This window comes from Cetorhinus maximus, chromosome 19 (assembly GCF_964194155.1).
Source record: "Cetorhinus maximus chromosome 19, sCetMax3.hap1.1, whole genome shotgun sequence".
NCBI classification, from domain to species: domain Eukaryota; kingdom Metazoa; phylum Chordata; class Chondrichthyes; order Lamniformes; family Cetorhinidae; genus Cetorhinus; species Cetorhinus maximus.
Window position 1 is genome coordinate 81,460,029 of NC_135897.1, and position 23,058 is coordinate 81,483,086.

Below are 23,058 nucleotides of genomic sequence, written 5' to 3' on the forward strand. Positions count from 1 at the left end.
GTCATCATCATCTTGGAAGCGAACGACTATTAGGGCCTCCACTGCGTCTCCATGAGAGGAGCATTCTCACAGTTGTTATGGCACAGCTGTTGATAAATGCTGAGTTGTTCAAATCCCAAAGGGAAACTTGAAACAACTGCCACAACTTTTTTGCAATTTATATAAATTTTGAGATGCGTGTTCTGAATTCAATAGGGATAAGACCAGCAAGCCTTATAGGTTTTTACAAAACTAGATTACACATTTGTTAATAGAAGAATTGACATTAAATACATAAATAGATCTACAAATTACTATGATAATTTGTAAATCCCCTAATCAATCTGTTACACTTTAGTTAAGGCAACAGTAAAACACATAGATTTTAAAGACCCAGGCAAAGAAACATGATACCCTGAATAAGTTGACTTCCAAGTGAGTTTTATTAACTTCAGTCCTTTGAAGGCAATAGCTTGAGGCATAGATGCTGAAGGCTTTTCACACACTTATAAAATCTTAAAAATACCTTCCCTTACACACAGCCCTTGCTCCTCCTTTACACATCTCTTTCTCTTTGAATGCAAATACCCATTGTTTTACTATGTCTTTGAACTTTATCTCCCTGATAATAAAACCCTCTCATAGCATTAAGTTTTATCAGTAATCTTTGGGAAAAATAAACACACCTGACCAGGTGATACATTTCACCTAGTTTATTTCAAATGTTCTCTTGATACCTATGTTTCTAAACTTCCCTGTGTTTATCTAATTAACATCTCAAAACCTCTCTTCTTAGATCAAGGCACCCAAACTAGCTGCCTCTAATTGAATTAAATCTCTCTCATACACACACACACACACACACATATAGACACATCCCACAATTACCCTATTTTATAATAAATTTCAATAACATTATGAGAATTATTACATCTTTTTGAGAGAGAGGGTATGTGCACTGCCATAAGCCAGACTGGAGTCAAAAGTTCTCGGATGCAATTTTGACAATCTATGGTGTCTTCTCACCGCATTTCGTCATCATCCTCCTCAAATCTAGCAGTTATGAAGTCCTCTCCAGTGCGCCTGCCTCGTCTGGCTAGTGCAATGGCCTTATCGTCATCATCATCGCCTTCGAGGACTTCCTCACCCTAATCACCATCAACGTCCTCCTCATCGGAGGAGATGTCCAGCTCCTCCATCTCCTCCCCAGCCTGCTCCTCTCCCTATTGCATTGTCAGGTTGTAAAGGGCACAGCAGGCGATGATAATGCATGAGAACCTCTGTGGACTATATTGCAGGGCTCCACCAGACCGGCCCAGGCACCGGAACCTCATTTTCAGCATCCCAATGGTCTGCTCCACCAAGTTACAAGTTGCAGCATGAGCCTCATTGCTCTGCTGCAGTCTGAGTCTGCTGCACGGGTATCATCAACCACATCCTCTGCAGATAGCCCTAGCTTCCTAGGAGCCATCCTTGCAGCTTTTGTGGACCCTGGAAGACATCAGGGATCTGTGACCGACTGAGAATGTAGGCGTCATGGACACTCCCTAGAAACTGCAAACCTCCAGGTTGCGTTGGTGGTAGTTGCACACCAGCTGCACATTCAGCTAATGGAATCCCTTGCGGTTGACATAGTTGACCACGCGTTGTGATGGAGATCTGAGTGCCACATTAGTGCAGTCAACGGCACCCTGCCCCCGTGGGAAACCTGAGATCTGGGCAAATCCGATCGCCCTTGCATCCTGGATTTCCTGGCCCCGGGCGAAATGCTCAAAGTGGTGTGCCCTTGCAAGATGGCATCCGTGACCTCGTGGATGCGTTTGTGAGTGGAGGCTTGCGATACCCTACAGAGGTAATCTGTGGAGTCCTGAAAGGAGCTACTGGCGTACAAATTGAGCACCGCGGTTGCTTTCACAGCTACCGGCAGTGGATGCCCTCCATGTCCCAAGGCGCCAAATCCTGCAGCAGGTGGCAGATGTGGCCTACCAGTTCCCTAGACATGCACAGTCTTCAGTGACACTGGTTCTCGGTCAGCTGCAGGAATGAAAGGCGGCGTCTATAGACCCTGGGTCTAGCTAGGCACTGACCAGCGATGGCTCACTGTGGCTCTTCAGCGGTGTGTGCGGGAGCCCTAGTAGCCCCTTCTTCCTGGGGGTGCTGCTCCTCCCTTTGCACAGCCAGGCATCTCTATCGTCTCCACTCTCCGTACACCATGAAGCAAACAGCAAACAGGTTACCAGACTCCATGCTCCTGATGTACTCCTCCTGCAGGATGAAAGAGAGAGATGCATGGGTTAGTATGGGTGTACTAAGAACCTCTCTTGGTTAAGTCTGAAGGCCCCTTAACGCATCCTGGAGAGTGCTGGTCACCACTTGGATGGGCAGAGTTGTGTGCTGCCGGAAACCCCACCCACTCCGCCTGACCGATTGGCGACAGCTTTGCCCATTGGACTGCAAGCTGTGCTCTCAGTCAGACACAGGCATTCTTCTAACCCGCACTGCAAGGCTGCACTGTTAGCCTGAACCATGAGGGATACTGGTCCAAACTGGAATGATGACATTGCAAGGGGCTGTGAGTGCCTTCACCAGTGACTGGTCCATGGCCCAGCTTTAGCAAGGAGGTTGTACAACATGTGCAGTCGTCCAACTGTTCTGCACTCCACTAAAAGGCTCATTAGTTTGCCATCTATGTCCAAGAGATGAAAGGCTCTGGAGCACTGACAGGTTCATGCCTCTGCATTGCTTGAGTGGGCAAATAAGCTAGAGGCCCAACTCCAAACATGTCAATGTGGCTGCACCTGAACTGTCTCAGATGCTGAGGAATGGTCACATTATACACGGTTTCCCTAATGTGTGGCCACTTCCTTCCCCTCAACCCCGCTTGTGCTTGTGCACCACTGTCAGCTACAGGGCAGCCCTTGCCCCCCACCACCCCCCCCAATTCGTCTCAACTGCAGGGCAGCCCTTGACCCCCCACCACCCCCCGCAACATGTCTCAACCTTGAGGTCCAACAGGCAACCCTCGGGAGCGCTACACAATGTTACTGTGCACTCACCTCCAAGTTCCCCTTGAAATGCAGCTCACCAAGTGCACTCCTTACATATGCTGTTGTGAAACACGTCGGTGTGCAATCACACCAATGTGCTCAGATGATCCAGGGCGGGAAGATCATTCCTGTGGGCTGGGCTTATAATGATATGCAGATATATTATAATGAGGTTCCCGACGTCCACAGGAAATCGTGAAACCGATTATTGGCCTTCTCACCATGTTGTCTGCTCATGCTGCCAAACACACCCAACGCCAGCAGGCACAGAAAATTCCGCCCTGTATCTTTAACCTGACGGACTTTAAGTTTTCTAATAAGTCAATTATATGGTAATTTGGCAAGTGTCTTTTGAAAGCCCATATGCACAATGTTAACCTACATAGGATTTCATAAAATATACAGCACAGATATACAGCCATTCAGCCCAACCAGTCCATGCTGGTGTTTATGCACCACCCAAGCCTCCTCCCACGTTTCCTCATCTAAGACGATCATTGTAACTCTCTGTTCACTTTTAACTCATATGCTTGGCCAGCTTCCCTTTAAATGCATCTACACTATTTGTTTCAACCACTCCCATGGACCACAAATCCCATTACACTTAACAAGCCTCACTGTTACTTCAGCGATGAATTAAATCAAGTTAGTCAAATGTGATTTGCCTTTAACAAATCCTCATTAACTGTAATTTTTTACTTAAATTTTCCAAGCTCCTCCATCACAGACAGGCCTGTAGTTTCCAGGTTTATCTCTCTCCCTTTTTTTAAACAGCATTGTGTATATACTGAACATGTTCAATCCGACAGGACCTCAGTTGATCTAAGTCAGTGTTTATGTTCCGCATGGCCTTCTTTCAATTCTTCTTAATCTCCTCTCTCCTATCAGCAGAACCTTCCATTCCTTTCTCCCGCTTGTGTTATTCAAGTGTTCAGAGGGAATTGGATTATTATCTGACAAGGCAGAATGTGCAGGGTTATGGGGAGAAGGTGGGGGAAATGGGTCTGGAAGCATAGCTCATTCGGAGAGCCAGCGCAGAAGCAACTGGCTTTTGCTGCATGGGCTGGTGGCAAGCCAGTGGGAGTGCCTCCTTAATGGGCCCCCTCAAGGTCTTCCCCTTCCCCCCCTATTCCCCACTCCCCCTGCTTGTTTACTCTGGCCCCCGCACCCACTTGCTGCGGCCTGCCAGCTCAGCCCCTCCAAGATCCCCAGACTTACCTCCCGTCCCGGTTTCAACACAGTATTGGCCTTTGATTCGCTGACAACTCTCTGAGGCGGGACTTCCTGTTGCTGAGGGGGCGAAAACCCACCTCTAGCCATTTAACGGACGGTAAGCGGTTAAATGGCTGCAGGGCGAACCCACAAACCGGAGGTGTGTTCACCCTTGGATTTTACACATGAAGGAGGAGACCACTGCCCCTCATGTAAAATCCATCTCCATGTTTCTGATATGGAGTCTGGTTTAGGACTTTTAGCTTTGTTGTAGTGTGAGAACATGAGAACGTAAGAAATAGGAGCAGGAGTAGACCAGCCAGCCCATCAAGCTTGTTCCACCATTCATTACAATTATGGCTGATCTTTGGCTTCAACTCCATTTTCCTACCCGTTCCCCATATCCCTTTTATTTTCTGAGAGACCAGAAATCTGTCTGTCCCAGCCTTAAAGGTATTCAGTGAGGGAGCATTCCAAAGATTCACAACCCTTTGAGTGAAGTGATTTCTCCGCCTCTCAGTCCTAAATGACCGGCCCCTTATCCTGAGACTGTGCTCCCGTGTTTTAGATTCCTCGATGAGTGGAAACAATCTCTCATCATCCACCCTATCAAGCCCCTTCAGGATTTTGTAGGTTTCAATGAGATCGCCCCTCATTCTTCTAAACTCCAGAGAATATAAGCCCAATTTACTCAGCTTCTCAGCATAGGACAACGCCCTCATCCCAGGGACCAATATAGTGAGCCTTCGCTATACCAGCTCCAATGCAAGTATATCCTTTCTTAAATGTGGAGACCAAAACCACACACAGTACTCCAGGTGCTCTCTCACCAAATCCCTGTACAACTGTAGCAAGATTTCTTTATCTATTGTAATTCAAGCCCCTTGCAATAAAGGCCAACATGCCATCTGACTTCCTAATTACTTGCTGCACCAGCACGCTGATTTTTTGCATTCCTTGTACAAGCACACCCAAGTCTCTTTGAACATCAACACTTACAAGTTTCTCATCTTTTGAAAAACATTCTGCTTTTTTAATCTTATGACCAAAGTGTAAGGGTTTACAGAATCGATTTGCAAATGCTTGATGTAGGTGATGATGTATCACTGACATCAATCAGTCAGTCATGCGCTAGACTCTCCCTCGAGAGAGAGAGAGACGTTAGAACACACAGTACTCAGAAGCAACATACCTACGCTGTAACCTGTTCAGATGTAGTGTTAATAAACTAGTTTAAAGCAAGTTTCAGAGTATGACTATAGTCTGCCTAAGGGAAGGTAGATTACGCATACCAATAACCAAGGATCATGCCAAGGGTCCACAGGTCAGAAGGACTGTTCAAAACAGGGTGGCAGCCGTGGAGACATCAATGTAAAAAATATACCAGAACCAAGAAAGTGGTGAAGAAAAACTTGACAGCAGCTCATATTTACACTACGGAAGGAGGAGGCAAACTGGAGAGAGAACAATGGCCATACCCAGTGAGCTGTCCCTGCCCCTACCTTGCCTGTCTGACTGTCTCAATGGCCCGCAGAGAGGCTGAAAGTGAGAGTTATGGAAACACCATTTCCTCCAATATTGAGCAGTGAATGATACGTCTGTGAGAGTCTTCAATGGAGTTGAAGATCATTCATCTGCTAAAGGCTTTTCCTTGTATGCTTTGAGGGAAGAGCAGATTCCTCAGAGAGTCCTAATTTCTTCTCTTCCTGTCTGAGAGAGTCCAAAGGTTGATGCCCTTCAGTCTTCTCTCTTGGATCAGTCTTTTGTTGCAAAGGGCTTGCAGTTCAGTAGTCCTGAAGTGTGCACTATGTTACCAGCAATGCTGCAAAAGTTGCTGTCCTATTTTGCTGATGATGATGTCTTCCACGGGAAGGAAGAAAGCGTGCTTGTCTCCAAGACATCTTCCCCAAGGGCCAAGAATACTGTGGGAGACTGAATCCTTCAGGATTGTGGTTTTGGGAGGGAGAAAAGTCGGAGTAGGAGTTGGGTATAATCTGTAGCAGTGAAAAGGAAGTTACAGAAATGCAATGTGTATAGCTAAAGACATGATTTCATATTATCATCAAAGAATAGATAACATACTGGGGGGTAGGTGTAGTGAAAGGGCCAACAGAATGTATATGCTAATGAGTGATGTAGATGATGATATATCACTGACATCAGTCCGTCATGTGCTAGACTCTCTTGAGAGAGAGATTGGAACACATCATGCTCAGAAGCAACATGCCTAAACATAAATAAACTAAGTGGGGGCAAGAGTACAAATTTGGGAAGTTGTGGTAAATCAAAGAGCAGAGACAAGGCAAGAGTGAAAGGTATCATTACGGAAAATGAAAAACAGGCTGTGACGGGAAGGAATAGAGTATACAAATCTAACAATAAATCAACAGATGAGACTAGAGGTTATAAAAAGAATAAAAGGATAAAACTAAAGGCTCTGTATCTGAGTGCACAATGCATTCGAAACAAAACAGATGAACTGAAAGCTCACATAGAAATAAATAATTACGATTTGATCGCCAGTACAGAGACATGGCTGCAGGAGGACATGGATTGGGACCTGAATATTGAAGGGTATGTGACATTTAGGGAGGGCAGGAAGCTAGGAAAAGGTGGAGGGGTGACTGTATTAGTTAATGATGATATTAGCACAAGAGAGATGGATGACCTGCATTCAGGAAACCAGGATGTGGAAATGGTTTGGGTAGAGATGAGAAAGGATAAAGGCAAGAAGTCACTTGTGGGAGTCATGTTTAGGCCCCCTTGTAGTGGCCATATGGTAGGATGGAGCATAAAGGAAGGAATAATGGGAGCTTGTCAGAAAGGCAATTATGGGAGATTTTAATCTAAATATATAGACTGAAAAAGTCCGATGGGCAAAGGTAACCGAGAGGGCGAGTTCATAGAATATTTCCGGGATAGTTTCTTAGAGACCGCATGTTCTGGAGCCAACCAGAGAGCAGGCTATAATTACACCTGGTAGCATGCAACGAGATGGGATTAATTAATGACTTCATAGTAAAGGTGCTGCTAGATAGCAGCGACCATAATATAATTAAATTTTACGTTCAGTTTGAGGGAGAGAGGAGTGGGTCTGAGACTATGTTTTTAAACTTAAATAAGGGCAATTATAAGGGCATGAAAGAAGAGCTGGCTAAAGTGAATTGGCAAATTAGGTTAAGGGATAGGTCAGTAGAGAAGCAGTGGCAAACATTTATGGGGATATTTCAAAGTGCACAGGATAGATACATTCCAACGAGTAAGAAAAAGTTCAAGGGATGGGCACACCATTTGTGGTTAACTAGAAAATTTAAAGATAGTATCAAACTTAAAGAAAAAGTACATAATTGTGCAAAGGTAGGTGGAAGGCCAGAAGATTGGACAGAATATAAGAAACAGCAAAGGATGACTAAAAGATTAATAAGGAGGGAAAAATTAGAATACAATAGAAAGCTAGCCAGAAAAATAAAACAAATAGTAAGTTTCTATAAATATTTGAGAAAGAAACGAGTTAACAAAGTGAGTGTTGGTCCTATAGAAATTGAGTCTGGAGAACTGATAATGGAAAACAAGGAAATGACAGATGAATTGAACAGGTTTTGCATCAGTCTTCACTATAGATGACCCAAGTAACATCCCAGGAGCAGCTATAAAGTAGGAAATAGAAGGGAGGGAGGAACTCAGGAAAATTACAATTGCCAGAGAAGTGGTACTGAGTAAATTGTCGGAGCTGCGGGCTGACAAGTGCTTGATTCCTGATGGACTTCATCTTAAGGTTTTAAAAGAAGTGGCTATTGAAATAGTTGATGCATTGGTTTTAACTTTCTGTAACTCTTTAGATTTGGGGAAGGTCCAATTAGATTGGAAGATAGAAAATGTGACTCAATTATTCAAAAAGGGAGGGAGACAGAAAGTGGGAAACTATAGACCAGTTAGCTTAACGTCTGTCATAGGGAAAACACTAAAAGCTATTATTAAAGAAGCTATAGCAGGGCACTTCGATAAGTTCAAGGTAATCAGGCAGAGTCAACATGATTTTGTGAAAGGGAAATCATATTTAACCAGCTTATTGGAGTTCTTTGAACAAGTAACATGTGCTGTGGATAAAGGGGAACCAGTGAATGTACTTGACTTAGGTTTCCAGAGGAATTTGATAAAGTGCCACATCAAAGGTTATTGCGAAAAATAAAAGCTAAAAAAAAACAAAAGGTATGGGGGTAACATATTGGCATGGACAGAAGATTGGCTCGCTAACAGGAAGAAGAGAGTATGCATAAATGGGTCTTTGCCAGGTTGACAAGATGTAATGAGTGGTGTGCCACAGGTATCAGTGCTGGGACCTCAACTGTTTACAATTTAGATAAATGACTTGGATGAAGGGATGAATGGGATGGTTGCCAAATTTGCTGATGACACAAAGATAGGTAGGAAAGTAAGTTATGAAGAGGACACAAAGAGGCTACAAAAATATATAGATAGGTTAAATGAGTGGGCAAAGATCTGGCAAATGGAGTATGATGTGGGAAAATGTGAAACTGTCCATTCTGGCAGCAAGAGTAAAAGAGAAGCATATTATCTAAATGGTGAGAGATTGTAGAGCTCTGAGATGCAGAGGATCTGGGCGTCTTAGTGCATGAATCACAAAAAGCTCGTGTAAAGGTACAGCAAGTAATTAGGAAAACTAATAGAATGTTATCATTTATTGCGAGGGGGGTTGAATACAAAACAGGGAGGTTATGCTTCAATTATACAGCGCACTAGTGAGACCACATCTGGAGTACTGTGTACCACATTGGTCCTGTTATTTAAGGAAGGATGTAAATGCATTGGAAGCAGTTCAAAGAAGGTTGACCAGACTAATACCTGGAATAGGTGGGTTGATTTATGAGTAAAGGTTGGACAGACTAGGCTTGTATCTGTTGGAGTTTAGAAGAGTAAGAGGTGAATTGATTGAAACATATAGAGGGGAATTTTCTCCCCATCGGGCGGGCCGGTCAGGAGCGGGCGCAGGCAGGCACAGAGCCAATCGCCGCCCACGATTGAGTGTGTGCCGCCATTTTATGTGGGCGGGCCATTTAAGGCCCACCCAGCGTGACGCGTGCCCAGTAGCGCTCAGCGCTACCTGTGCAGGCGGGGGGAGGTGGGACAGTCGGAGCATGCGCTTTTTCACGCTTGCATGCGAAAGAGCGCAGAAATCTCCCTGAGGCACACAGCTACCTCAGGGAGATTAAGTGCAATTGTAAAGTTGGGAAAAAAAATAAAAAATAAAATTATTCAGACATGTCCCCTCATGTGACATGAGCTGGGACATGTTTATGAATTTTCATTAAAAATTTTATTTAATTAATAAAACTTTCATGAAACCTCATCCTGCCCCATGGATGCAAAGGCCGCTTGGGTTCTTTGCCTGCCCTCCAACCTTAAGGTTGGACGGGCAGCCCTGTCAATTTGTTCAATTGGTTTATTAGTGGCTTTAATAGGCCTTTGACAGTTCGGTGGGTGCGCAGCCAACTCCGGTGCGCGCCCGCCGAACAGAAGATCGGAATGACGCGCGGTGATGTCGTGATGCGTGCCTGACGTCACCGTGCGTCGTTTTAAGCGTCGGCGTGCGGGGCCCACCCACGCATGCCAAAGAGAAAATCCTGGCCATGAGGTCCTGAGGGGCCTTGTCAGGGTGGGTGTGGAGATGATGTTTCCTCTTGTGGGAGAATCTAGAACTAGGGGTCACTGTTTCAAAATAAGGGGTCACCCATTTAAAATGGAAATGAGGCGAAATTCTTTTCTCTCAGAGGGTCGTGAGTCTTTGGAACCCTCTTCTTGAAAAGTTGGTGGAAGCAGAGTCTTTGAATATTTTTAAAGCTGAGGTGGTCAGATTCTTGGTAAGTAAGGTGGTGATAGGCTATCGGGGGGTAGGTGGGATGCAGATTTGATGTTACTATCAGCTCAGCCATGATCTTATTAAATGGCGGGGCAGGATCGAGGGGCTGAATGGCCTACTCCTGCTGCTTGTTCCTATGTTCATAACCTGTTCAAATGTAAGTTTTTAAGCAAGCACCAGAGTACAATTACAGTCTGGCTAAGGGAAAGTAGGTGAGAAATACCAGTAACCACACCAAGGGTTCACAGATCAGAAGGGACCATGCAAAGCATTTGTCACCTTGACAGATTGGGTGACTACCCAGAAGGGAAAAGCAGTTCGGACCAGTATTCCTATTTCCCAGTTTTTAATGTTTATTCCTTCTGGGCTGGGACAATGAGGGTATTGAAATATTAATTAGTTTTCACAAAAGTGAATGAACTAACCATTGAAACTAGCCCAGAGACGTGGGGGAGGGGATGCGGTGCTGGTGGGGCTAAGGGAGGAAAGGCAGGAGCAAATGGGAAGGTCTGTGATGCGGTAGAATGCAGAAGAGATGATAGAGATTATGTTGCAAAACCGTTATGTGATAAGTAAAGAGACAAAAGATAGGAAGGAAAATTTTGCAGAGGCTGGAAATCTAAAACAAAAACAGAACATGCTGGAAACGCTCAACAGGTCAGGCAGCATCCATGGAGAGAAATAGAGCCCAACATTTCAGGCCAATGATGAAGGGGCATCATTGAGCTGAAACGTTAACATTGAAGAGGAATGGTGCATGTAATTGTTTTCTTTATTGCCATGTGATACAGAAACAAGTCACAGTTGGGTGTGATTTACTACAAATATTTCTCTGTTTGATCATTTATCAGTTGCAGAATAAACCAGTTTGTGGATTTGCATCATCTCTTTAAAGTGTCAATTAGTCTGCCTTCTGGAGAAGCACGCGTGTCAGCACATGTGAGGTTGCAGTAACTGATTCATATAACATGGGATCCCATTGTTAGGATCTTCCAGGTCACATTATCATGTGACTAGACGTTGACGGCCAGGTACATCTTCTGAGTGTAACAGGCACAGAATCTGGCTATTGAGGAGACCAATATGGCAAACCTGAGAGAATATTTAAAGCAGACCTGGAGGTTTACGCAAGATGCAGATCCAGTGGGATTCAGGTCACCCCACGCTCTCCCATTTTGCGTCACTGTCAGGAGTGTTGAGATGACAAAATAGCAAGAGTGCTAAAGCAGCTACCTCATCTACCCGAGAAATCAGCAGTGATAAAAAGGCTGCAGGGCAATAAGAGAAATGCAGGTCCAGCGCTTAGATTTTAAATCTTGTTTTGTCCAATTTCTGCCAGGCAGAGGGGGTGAAAACTTCCCTTAACAAGTAAGCTGAGATTTTCTTGTATTGTTCAAACCAATACAAGAAGCCTGAAAGATGACAATGCACAATGCCTTCACCAATTTATAGCATCTTTTAATATCGTAAAACCTGCCAAGTAGAATCAGAAACAAGCAGATGCGGAGCCACATAAGCTAGAAAGCTTGGTCAAAGAGGCAAGTTTTAAGGGGCATCTTAAAGTAGAATCAAGGGGCAGAATTTTGCCGTCGGTGAGCAGGGGGCGGGGCCCGCTTGCCGATGTGTAAAATGACGCGGGATGACATTGAGCGGAACCCCCAACACCAGCCCAGCCCATTTAAATTTTCAGGAAGGCGGGGGCACAGCAAAATCAGCTGCGGGCCCGCCGACCTGTCAATGGCCAATAGAGGCCATTGACAGGATCATTTAACCAATTAAAGGACCTGCCCGCCCAACCTTAAGGTTGGCGGGCAGGCCAGGAGCCCAAGCGGCAAATAGAGAAAACATGAAACCTCACCCAGCGGCGGGATGAGGTTTCATGCAGGGTTTTAAAAATTGTAATAAAGTTTTTCTGTAAATTATGAACATGTCCCAACTCATGTGACATGTAATGGATTTTTCTTTTCTCTATTTTTAATAGTTTTAAAAGTCAAGGTGATCTCCCTGAGGCTGCACTCAGCCTCAGGGAGATGTGTGCTCTTTCGTGCGCATGTGTGAAAGATCGCACTCTCAATTTTAGGGATTCCCCCACCCCACCACCCCCCCCCCACCGTCCACACAGGGAGCGCATAGCGCTTCCCGGCGGACGTCACGCTGAGCGGGCTATAATTGGCCCGCCCACATAAAATGGTGGTGCGGCTCCGATCGCTGGTGGCGATTGGCTCAGCACCCGCCCACGATTGGATCAGGCGCGACAGACAGAAAATTCTGCCCAATGAGTAGAAAGAGAGAGAAGATTATTGGAGGTTTACCAGAGCTACCCACTAATAAGCCTGTCAACCGGTGGTGCTACCAAATGTTTGCATTGCAACATTAGCTAAATCTGAATCACTGCAGAGCAAATTCATTAGATATCATCTGGAAGATCCAAAGCATCTGGACTACCAATGTAACTCTAGGGAAAAAAATGATCACTTTGAGAAAGCGCTAACTCTTTGAAATGGACACGAAAGCACATTCCTCTTTTATCTTGCAGTTCTTTTCATCAATCTGTCCACCTGCCCTCAATACACTATCAGAATTAATCCAACGATCTCTCTCAGTTCCTTCTGGAAGATTCAGTGTTGGATTAAAACACTATTTTTTTTTCAAATCTTCTGGCTTCAAATATTAGTGGGAGCCTTTTGTGAATATATGTTGATGTGCATTCCATTTCCCCTCCAAACCCAGCCCTGGTACTTGATTTGGTTATTGATGTCTCTCTGCTGATGTCTATCTGATATAAGAAGTCTCAGATGAAAGAAGTCATGCTGATCGATGTGAGACATTCCTCCAAGTAAATTCCTTTTACAAGACTTCTTACTTTGTCAAATTCTCCTCTTCAAACACACTTACTTCAAAAATACTTGTAAGTTGTTGATGTGGTGTAAAGTAATACAGTCTGTATTTTAATGCAAACCACTGCATTAATTAAATAGTTGAACAATCATATAACCACTGCAAAGTTAACACAATGTTTTCCAAATCATGTATCTTTCAGAAGGGTCATTTGTAAGGTTGATGGGAAGAGCATGGTTCCCATTTAATCGGAAAGACGCAACAAGATTTTTTACCACAATATCATAGTCATCAATAGGACAATGGTGCTTCCTCAATCACACTCAATGTCCCAAGCATTTCCAATGCTGCCTTTTAGCTTTCTCTTTCAGTTGTCCATCTGAGCTGACCTGCATCTCCGCCCACCCACTGATCACACTCCCATGCAGCAACTGTGCCCGTCCAACACGAGGCTCTGCTCACCTTCGATTTAAGAAGCATGATTGTTGTAAGGTTTGTTTTCAGCTCCCCCGTCCTTTCCCCCATCACTGTTGACATCCCTAGTATCATATTCCACCTCCCCACCATCACCTACCAACCAGAACCCTTTTCTTTCCAGGATGCCCAGGTGAACATGCACTATCCTCCTAAGAATCCCAACCCCATCCACCGACCTCCTCCTTCCCATCCCCAAGGTTCGTGATTGCCCCTGAATCCCCACCTACTACTCTTGCTGTCACTTCCAATACTACATCCTCATCCTCCCACCCCCCAACTCTGCCATCTCTCATTATCACCATTCCCTCCTACCACACCCATCCTCAGTTGGCTCCCCAGGAGGCAGTCACCAACTCCACAGACTCCTCCCTTGCACATTCACCTGGACATCCCACCCTACCTTACTCAGTCCTCCACCTTTACTCCCTGGACTCGTCCTTGCTTCCAAACTCCTTCCCTTGCACCTTTTTTAAAAATTATTCATTCATGGGATGTGGGCATCACTGGCCTAGCCAGCATTTATTGCTCTTGTTAAATATCAACCACATTGCTGTGGATCTGGAGTCACATGTAAACTAGACCAGGCCAGGTAAGGACAGCAGATTTCCTTCCCTAAAAGACATTAGTGAACCAGATGGGTTTATACAACAATCGTTTCATAGTCAGCATTAGACTTTTAATTCCAGATTTTTATTGAATTTGAATTCTACATCTGCATCGGTAGAATTCAAATCCAGGTTCCCAGAGCATTATCCTGGACCTCTGGATTACTAGTCCAGTGACAATGCCAGTACACCAGCGCCTTCCCTGCTTCCTCAGTTGCTGCATTCTCCCTCGTTACACCCTCCTCAGCCTGCACTCCCTCCCCACTTCCCTACCTCACCCCCTCAACACCATCATTCACCCCCTCACACCCTCACCATTCCTGACACCATCATTTCCCCTTCTCCCAACCTCATTCTCCCCTACGCCTTCATTCCCCCGCCATGACTTCACCAGCCCTGATATACCTTCCTCTTCCAGTCAAACCTTGATCTTCCTCTTCATCCCATCAACGATCATCCGTAGCAACCCAAGGCCAAGACCCTGATGCCCTGAATAGACTCCAGATATCAAATGTGACCTTGCAAACATCCAAGGAGCAGAAAATGCAAATGGTGGAGCCATGTCCATATAAACCCACCCAGCATGTGTTGCACCTGTTCCTTCAGGGTCTGGTAGCTGTGGGGCTCCTGCATCTTCTGCTCCTTGGATGTTCATGATGTGAGCAAGGCCTTAATTGTAAGTCCCGACTTCTGCACATCACACGTGTTCTGGGCCACCGTGTTTTCCCGCCAACATGCCTGGATGACCCAGTGTGGGAAGATGATTCCGGCTAGCAGGGCTTATAATTATATGCAGATGTATCAAAATGACATTCCCGACGTGGGGCGGTGCCATTGACGGGTGGAGTGGACAATCGCAAACTGGATTCACAACGTTGTGAAACCGATTTTTGGCCTTCTCACCATATTGTCCGCTCACGCCCGCCATGATGCCTGACGCCAAGGGGGATGCAAAATTCCAGCCATAGAGCCTAGGAGTCCATTGACTCTGTGTTTTGGGTAAGCTTTGAATAATGGCAGGTGTGAATTCCACAGGACGGTGTTGTCTGGATATGTTCATTCCAGGGGGAGGCCCCTCACCTAGAGTAATTCAATTAGAACTTTCCAGAAGCTAAATAGTCTGTGTTGAATAAGCAAAAGTCACTTGATCCCTTGGCAGCCACGTTAACAGTTCACCAGTCTCCATTTTAAATAAATTAAAACCAGGCCCAGGAGTTTCCAACTGGACACAGTCCATGTTTAAAGTTACGAATAGGACCTGCCTTTCTGGGCATGACAGGATGTAGATCCACATTTACATACAGAGACAGTATGTGCTTTGAGCTCTGCCTGAAGGCTCTTTGCCTGGTGATACTTCGTGCTGAGCTGTTTTCTTGGCAGTTTTGTCAGTGGTGGTTTGCCGTTGCCTTCCACTCTCAGGGCAAGGTGAGGAGGCAGGTCCCAAGTCTACCTCAGCCAGGACAGGAATCGAGTCCGCACTGTTGGCATCATTCTTAACCACACACGAGCCATCTAGCTAATTGAGCTAACTGGCTCCCAGATATAATATACATAGATGTATAATATATATAGATCTATATACAGATGTAGACGTATGCATATATGCATATAGGGCTGGATTATATGCTGATGGTGGGCTCCCCCCCGTAAATATTGGGCCGAGCCTGCCTCTGCTTGGCTGGCTTGCCCCACTTTACATTTTCAAGCGTAGCCTTTTAATTAGTACGAGGTGGGACTTCCATCCATCTCCAGGAGAAGGTTCAACCTCACCGACCACTGCCGGGCAATCGGAGGCCAGCAGCTCTGTGCCATACCGGGATTTGTGGCCACTGATGGTATTGCAGGAGGCCTGGGAGGAAGAGGAACCATGGATGCCCCCCCCAACTCAGGTAAGTCCAGGATCTCGCTGGGACTGGGTTGGCAGGCCCCAGAGAGCAGGGTGGGGCGGGACATGGTGGACGGCGCTGGGTGGTGGTGGCCAGGGGGCGGCGGTGGGGATGCGGTGGGTGCAGTGGCGTGGACCCGGTGAGGAAAGATTTGTCGGGGAGGACCTCTGATTGGCTCAGGGAGCCTGGGAAGGACGCACTTCCCTTTCACTGACCAGCCCACAGGATTTAACCTGCCGGGTAACACATTGGATGCAGGCATCTCCCAATGCCTGTTAAATTTTAGTGGCAGCAGGATGAGGTCTTAATTGGGCATGAATTGCCTGCTAAAGTGCCTCAATTGGGCCATGGGTGAGTAGCCCACCTGACACGACCCCTGTCACCTGTAAAATCATGATGGGAAGGGGACATGTGGGCCAGAGTCAGGCATCTCGTCAATGGCATTGCACTCTCCTTTATGGGTCCACCTGTCCGTTATCTGGCCTGTGGATGGCCCATAAAATTCAGTCCATATATGTTATATATATATATATACATAATGTTTTCAGCCTAGTATCCCCTTTTAATTACAAATTATTTATACATAAACTTAGTTACTATTGCCCCTTGGTTTAAATTACTGAGCACCGAATTCCCACTCTCACTCAATTCCAGTCTTCAATCTGTTTATTAAGTCATTCCATTCAGAAGATTCACTAATGCTCACTAAGCCCTGTGCTTACAGTTCTGTGTTTTGCAAATATCCCTCTAATTTATGTCCTATGCGAACACAGTAGTTACGACTGGACAGTATTGGTCTATTCTGGGCTAAAATAGTCCAAATGGATAAATGGGGCATTTTCACATTGGCAATCTGTGAGTCCCACAGGGATCAGTGCTATCGAGTATCAGCTCTTTACAATCCATATTAACGACTCAGACAAAGAGATTGAGGGTACGTTTGCTGACGATACAAAGCTAAGTAGAAATGTGAGGAGGATGCAAAGAGGCTGCAAACAAATATAGACAGATTAAGTGAGCGGGCAACAAAATGGCAGATGGAGTGTAATGTGGGGAAGTGTGAGGTTATTCACTTTGGTCATAAGAATAGGAAAGCAGAATATTTTTCAAAAGGAATGAAACTTGTGAATGTTCAGAGGGACTTGGGTGTCCTTTTACAAGGGGTACAAAAAGTTAGCATACAGGTGCAGCAAGCAATTAGGAAGGCAAATGGTATGTTGGCCTTTATTGTGAGGGGATTGGAGTACAAGAATAAGGAAGATTTGCTCCAATCGGACAGGACTTTGGTGAGACTACACCTGGGGCAGGATTTTGAGGTCGTTGGGAGGGTGCGGAGGGCGGACCCGGGAGTGGATGGGAAATGGTCCCCCGCCCGCGATCAGCCCCCAACTGCGATTTCACAGAATCAGAGAAGCTTTACAGCACAGAAGGAGACCATTCGGCTCATCATGTCTACACTGGCTCTCCAAATGAGAATTATGACTTAGTGCCATTGCCCTGCCTTTTCCCCCATACCCCTGCACATTGCTTCTATTTAAATAATCATCCAATGCCCTCTTGAATGCCTCGATTGAACCTGCCTCCACCACACTTCCAGGCAGTACATTCCGGACCCGAACCACTCGCTGTGTGAAAAAGTCACACTTACTTCTCTTGCAAATCACTTTAAATCTGTGCCCTCTCATTCTTGATCTTTTTATGTGTGGGAACAGCTTCTCCCTATCTACTCTGTCCAGCCCTCCCATGATTTTGAACATCTCCATCAAATCTCCTCTCAGCCTTCTTCTCTCCAAGGAGAACAGTCCCAAGCTCTTCAATCTATCCTCATAGCTGAGGTTTCGCATCCCTGGAACCATTCTTGTAAACCTCTTCTGCACTCTCTCCAATGTATTCATATCCTTCCTATAATGTGGTGCCCAGAACTGTACACAATATTCCAGCTGAGGTCTAACGAGTGTCTTATATGAATTCAGCATAACCTTCCTGCTCTTGTACTCTATGCCCCTATTAATAAAGCCCAGGATATTATATGCTTTATTAACTGCCCTCTCCACCTGTCCTGCCACTTTCAATAATCTATGCACATATACACCCAGGTCTTTCTGCTCCTGCACCCCCTTCAAAATTCCACCCCTTATTTTATATTGTCTATCCATGTTCTTCCTACCAAAATGCATCACCTCACACTTCTCCGCATTGAACTTCACCTGCCACCTATCTCCACCAACTTGTCTATGTCCTCTTGAAGTTCCACACCATCCTCTTCACAGTTCACAACACTCCCAAGCTTTGTAGCATCTGCAAACTTTAAAATTGTCCCCTGCACACCAAGATTGAGGTCATTTATATATATCAGGAAAAGCAAGGGTCCCAATACCGACCCCTGGGGAACTCCACTACAAACCTTCCTCCAGCCCGAAAATATTCATTGACCATTACTCTCTGCTTCCTATTTTTCAGCCAATTTTATATCCACGCTGCTACTGTCCCTTTAATTCCATGAGTAATAACTTTCCTCACAAATCGGTTGTGTGGCATTGTGTCAGATGCCTTTTGAAAGTCCATGTACACCACATCAACAGTATTATCCTCATCGACCTTTTCTGTTACCTCTTCCAGCAAGTTAGTTAAACATGATTTCCCCTTTAGAAATCCATGGTGGCTCTTCCTTATCAACACATATTTTTCCACGTGACTACCAATTCTATCCCGAATAATTGTTTCTAGAATCTTGCCCACCACTGAAGTTAAACTGACTAGTCTGTAATTGCTGGGCTTATCCTTACAACCTTTTTTGAACAAGGGCATAATGTTTGCAATTCTCCAGCCCTCTGGGGCCACCCCTGAGTCTAGGGAAGACTGAAAGATTATGGCCTGTGCCCCTGCAATTTCTACTCTCACTTCCTTCAACATCCTTGGATGCATCGCCAGTCCTGGTGCCATACCAATTTTTAAGTACCGACAGTCTATTCAACACTTCCTCCTTATCAATTTTGAACCTTTCTAGTGACAGAGTTTCCTTGTCTGTCACCATGGCCTGGGTAGCATCTACCTCCTTGGTAAAGATGGATGCAATTCATCATTCATCAGAAAGTATTCATTTAATACCTCAGCCATGGCCCCATCATCCATATGTAAATTCCCTTTTAGGTCCCTAATTGGCCCTACTCCTCCTTTTACCACCCTTTTACTATTTATATGCCAATTGAAGACTTTGGGATTCCCCTTTATGTTGGCTGCCAGTCTTTTCTCATAATCCCTCTTCGCTTCTCTAATATGCTTTTTCACCTCCCCTTTGAACCTTTTGTATTCTTGACACCTGTCATAAGAACACTTTATCTTCTTTATCTTAATTTCAATCTCCTTTTTCATCCAGGGAGCTCTGGATTTGTTTGCCCGACCTTTCCCTTTCGATGGAACATACCTTGATTGTGCCCGAACCAATTCTTCTGATTTCACACTGGCAGGCCAGTTAAGGCCCGCCCAGCGTGAAATGCAGCTCTGCACTGGCCAGGAAGGGGCAGGCAAGTGCCTGTCGGCCATTGGGCCCAATCGCGACCCGGCGGCTGCTTTAAAAACTGGAAGTGGAAGGCTGCCACAGAAGGGCAGAATGTGTTCCACATTCCCAATGGAGTCCAGTGCGGCCGGACACGGCAGGCGGGAGAGCAGGTCAGGTGGGCACTCGGCACCCCCCGCTTTTCCAACAAGCGCCTTGCCATCCTTCTGGAGGAGGCGGCTGCCAGGAGGGACCCAGGATGGGAGGAGGAGGCCACTGCACCTCACCAAGAGGGCATGGGGAGAGGTGGCAGCAATGGTGAGCAGCTATGACCTGGTGCGGCGAACATGGGTACAGTGCCGGAGGTGCTTCAATCACCTGCTGTGCTCAGGAAGGGTGAGTACTGTGTTGGCATGGGTCAGTGTGCATAAATGTTAAGGTCTTGGCCGTTCCCCCCACCGTAGACCTCAGGGGTGCTAGAGTCTGAGTCCAACTGTCAATGATGCCAGAGCTGGCCAAGGGGGTGAGCCCTGGCTGCTTGGACTGAGTGCCTTGCGGATCGAGGGCCACGACTCGGATGTGCCCTGGGAGGTGCTCCTCAACTGGGGCTGGCCAGGCTGCAATGGCGCTGCAGGTAGAGAGTGGACTAATCAATACTCCCCTGTTATTTCAGGACAAGACAAGCCATAACCAGGCAGAGAGGACACATACAGGCAGAGGGCAGCCAACCTACTGCTGCTCAGCAAGTTCAAGCAAGATGCCCTGAAGCCGGAGAGCCGGCACGCTCCGCATGCACCGGGCATGGAGAGGCGGGAGTGCCAGACAAAGGTAAGAGCGCAGTGCAAAGTGGTCAGAGTTTTGGATTGTGCAACCATTCTAGTGTAGTATCTTCATTGATGTGAGCCTCGATCCTGGAGTCCCCATTGATCATTGAAAGACGATGGCACCGTGATGCCAACCAGCACAGTGACAGTGTGATGACTTTAACTAATGGCATGTCCTTGTTCTCCCTTTTAGGTTCGCCAGTAGGCATTCGCTCTGCAGACCCCGAAGGGCCACCCCTGACACCGGAGGACCACTGAGCTTCTGTTGCACCTGTGTCACACCCACTCTCTGAAGCATGCACCAGCACAGGTACCAACACCTCGATGGGCATTAGATCGGTGGCCAGTATCTTGGTGCACATTGGTGATGGCACTTCACACTCGCTTGAGGTTCAGGCAGAGGCAAAGAGTGGCCACAGTGCCGGCAGTCAGAGGACTGCTGGGGACCAGGACGATGCTCAGTCAAAGGCTGATGATGAGCCTCTGGAGTTGTCCATTAGGCGGCAGATGCTGGATGTCCAGCGAGATGTGCGGTAAGGTCTGGTGGAGATCCATGAGGGTGTGCGTGCCATGATATCCATTATGGAGGAGTCCCTGTGCAGCACGAGCACTGCATTGATCCTCATGGCCGAGGGCACTGCCTCCTCCATTGAGAGAGTGGCGACTCTCATGGAGAGACAGCTCCAGGGACAGAATGAGTGTTCCCTGGGGTTGCGCTCGGCCCTGTGAGCCCTCACACAGGCAATGACCTCAGGTGGTCAGTGCCAGTGTGGGAGATATATGAGGCACCCAGTAGCCCAGCTAGGTGCCCGTCCATCAATGGGGAGCAGGGAGGTCCAGAGCCACCTCACGTTGGACCACGAGCTGCTTGTCGTCTCTGCGGGCTCCTCTCTGGGCGCTCTGGATGATGGCAGCAGCTCCTCTGCCCCCCTGCCAGTGACCATGGCATTTGATGAGGCTGCGATGACTGGGGAGATGCCAACCATGGCACTGGCCGCTCCCTCCCAGGCGGGGCCAGCACTGGCTCCACTGGCCAGAGGACGACCACCAAGGTCATCAGGGCCAACAGGACAGCAGAGTGAGCAGGCCGGCTCCAATGCCGGTGCCAGCGGTGGTGGGGGGTGGGGTGGTGTGTGGTGCCACCTAGATGTAGCACTCAAAAACGTAAATTAAAGGCACCATGAGCACAAGAGAGACAGGTCACTGGTGATTTTATGTTCATTTATGTTCACTTTATCTATACTGGTCTGGGAATGAAGACCAGAAAAGTTTATGTAAATAGTTTGGAATTGTCAAAATGAGTTAAATCTTTTTTTTGTCGCCATGGCCTGAGTGTGCTTCACCTTTTTATTTTTATGGTGCAGGGTACACCAGTGTGTAATGCTGGATGAAAATGTCTTTGAACTTTATTGCACAGGCACTGAGTGTTCTTTGAATTTAAATGAAAGAGTCATTTCAGACATTGGGATCGAGGTGGCAGCCCTGGCATGAGGCAGAAGCTGATCTTTGGTAGCTTAGCTGGAGGAGTGTTGGACCAAGGCGTCCCTCGTGTCCCTGCCTCCCTGGAGGTTACCGACTTCTGACTCCATGCCCTCAGTGTTCTCCTCACCGTGCTCCTCTTCTGAATCATGACTGGACACCTCATCTGAGGCCTGTGTAGCTGTGTCAAGGTCTTCTTCCTCCAGTGGTTCCCCCCTTGTCAGAGCCAGATTGTGGAGAGCGCAGTATGCAATGATGATCAGTGACACCTGCTCGGTGGGGTTTGTAGTGCACCCCTGAATGGTCCAGACATTGGAAGCACATCTTGCGAAGACCAATGGTCCTCTCTTATCACCGCCCTTGTGGAGGCATGACTCATATTATAACGCTTCTCTGCCTCTGTTTTTGGGTGGTGGAGAGGCGTCATGAGCCACCACTTCAACAGATAGCCCTTGTCACCCAGCAGCCATCCATCCAGTCAGGCTGGAGCACTGAAGAGCCTCGGCACCTGGGAGTGTCTCAGGATGTAAGCGTCATGGGAGCTGTCAGGTCTCTTGCACAGACTTGCAGAATCTGCGTCCTGTGATCACACACTATCTGGATGTTCATGGAGTGGAATCTCTTCCTGTTGATGAAGGCACCCGGCTGACCCGCTGGCGCCTTGATGGCCACATGTGTGCAGCTGCTGGAACCCTGGATGTGGGGAACCGCTGGAGAGCATCAGGTTCACTCAGCCTGGCTGGTCTCGTCCGTAAGGTAAAGAATAAAAGGCACTGCCCGCCTGAACACAGCTCCTATCACCAGCTTGATGCAACTGTGGACAACTGATTGGGAGACTCCACACAGATCCCCCACTAACCCCTGGAAAGAGCCGGAGGCATAGAAGTTGAGGGTCACTGTGACCTTCAGAGTCACTGACATGGGGCATCCACCCACACAATCAGAGCTGATCTCGGGCCCAATCATCTGACAAAAGGAGGTCACGCTCTCCCTTGAGAGGCGGAGTCTCTTTCGGCATTGCACCTCAGGCATATTGAGGTAGCTGCAACACCGCCTGTAAACCCTGGGAGCAGGATAGTGGCGTTTTCTGCGGCCCCTTCTGCCTTGGACTTCCTGCTGGCCCTGCGCCCCTTGTGCCTGCGCCTCTCCTCCCACAGGTCCCTCCCCCGGAAGCTGCATTGGGACACCCGGCCTCCTCTCCCTCTGTTCCTCCTCAGAGGAGGTGCCACCAGCGGAGAGCACAATCTCCATTACCAGGGTAAGGGAAGGCTGTCCGATACCTGGAAGGGTTCACACAGTCTGAATCATCCAGGGGGCCTTGCAGATACCAAGGAGTC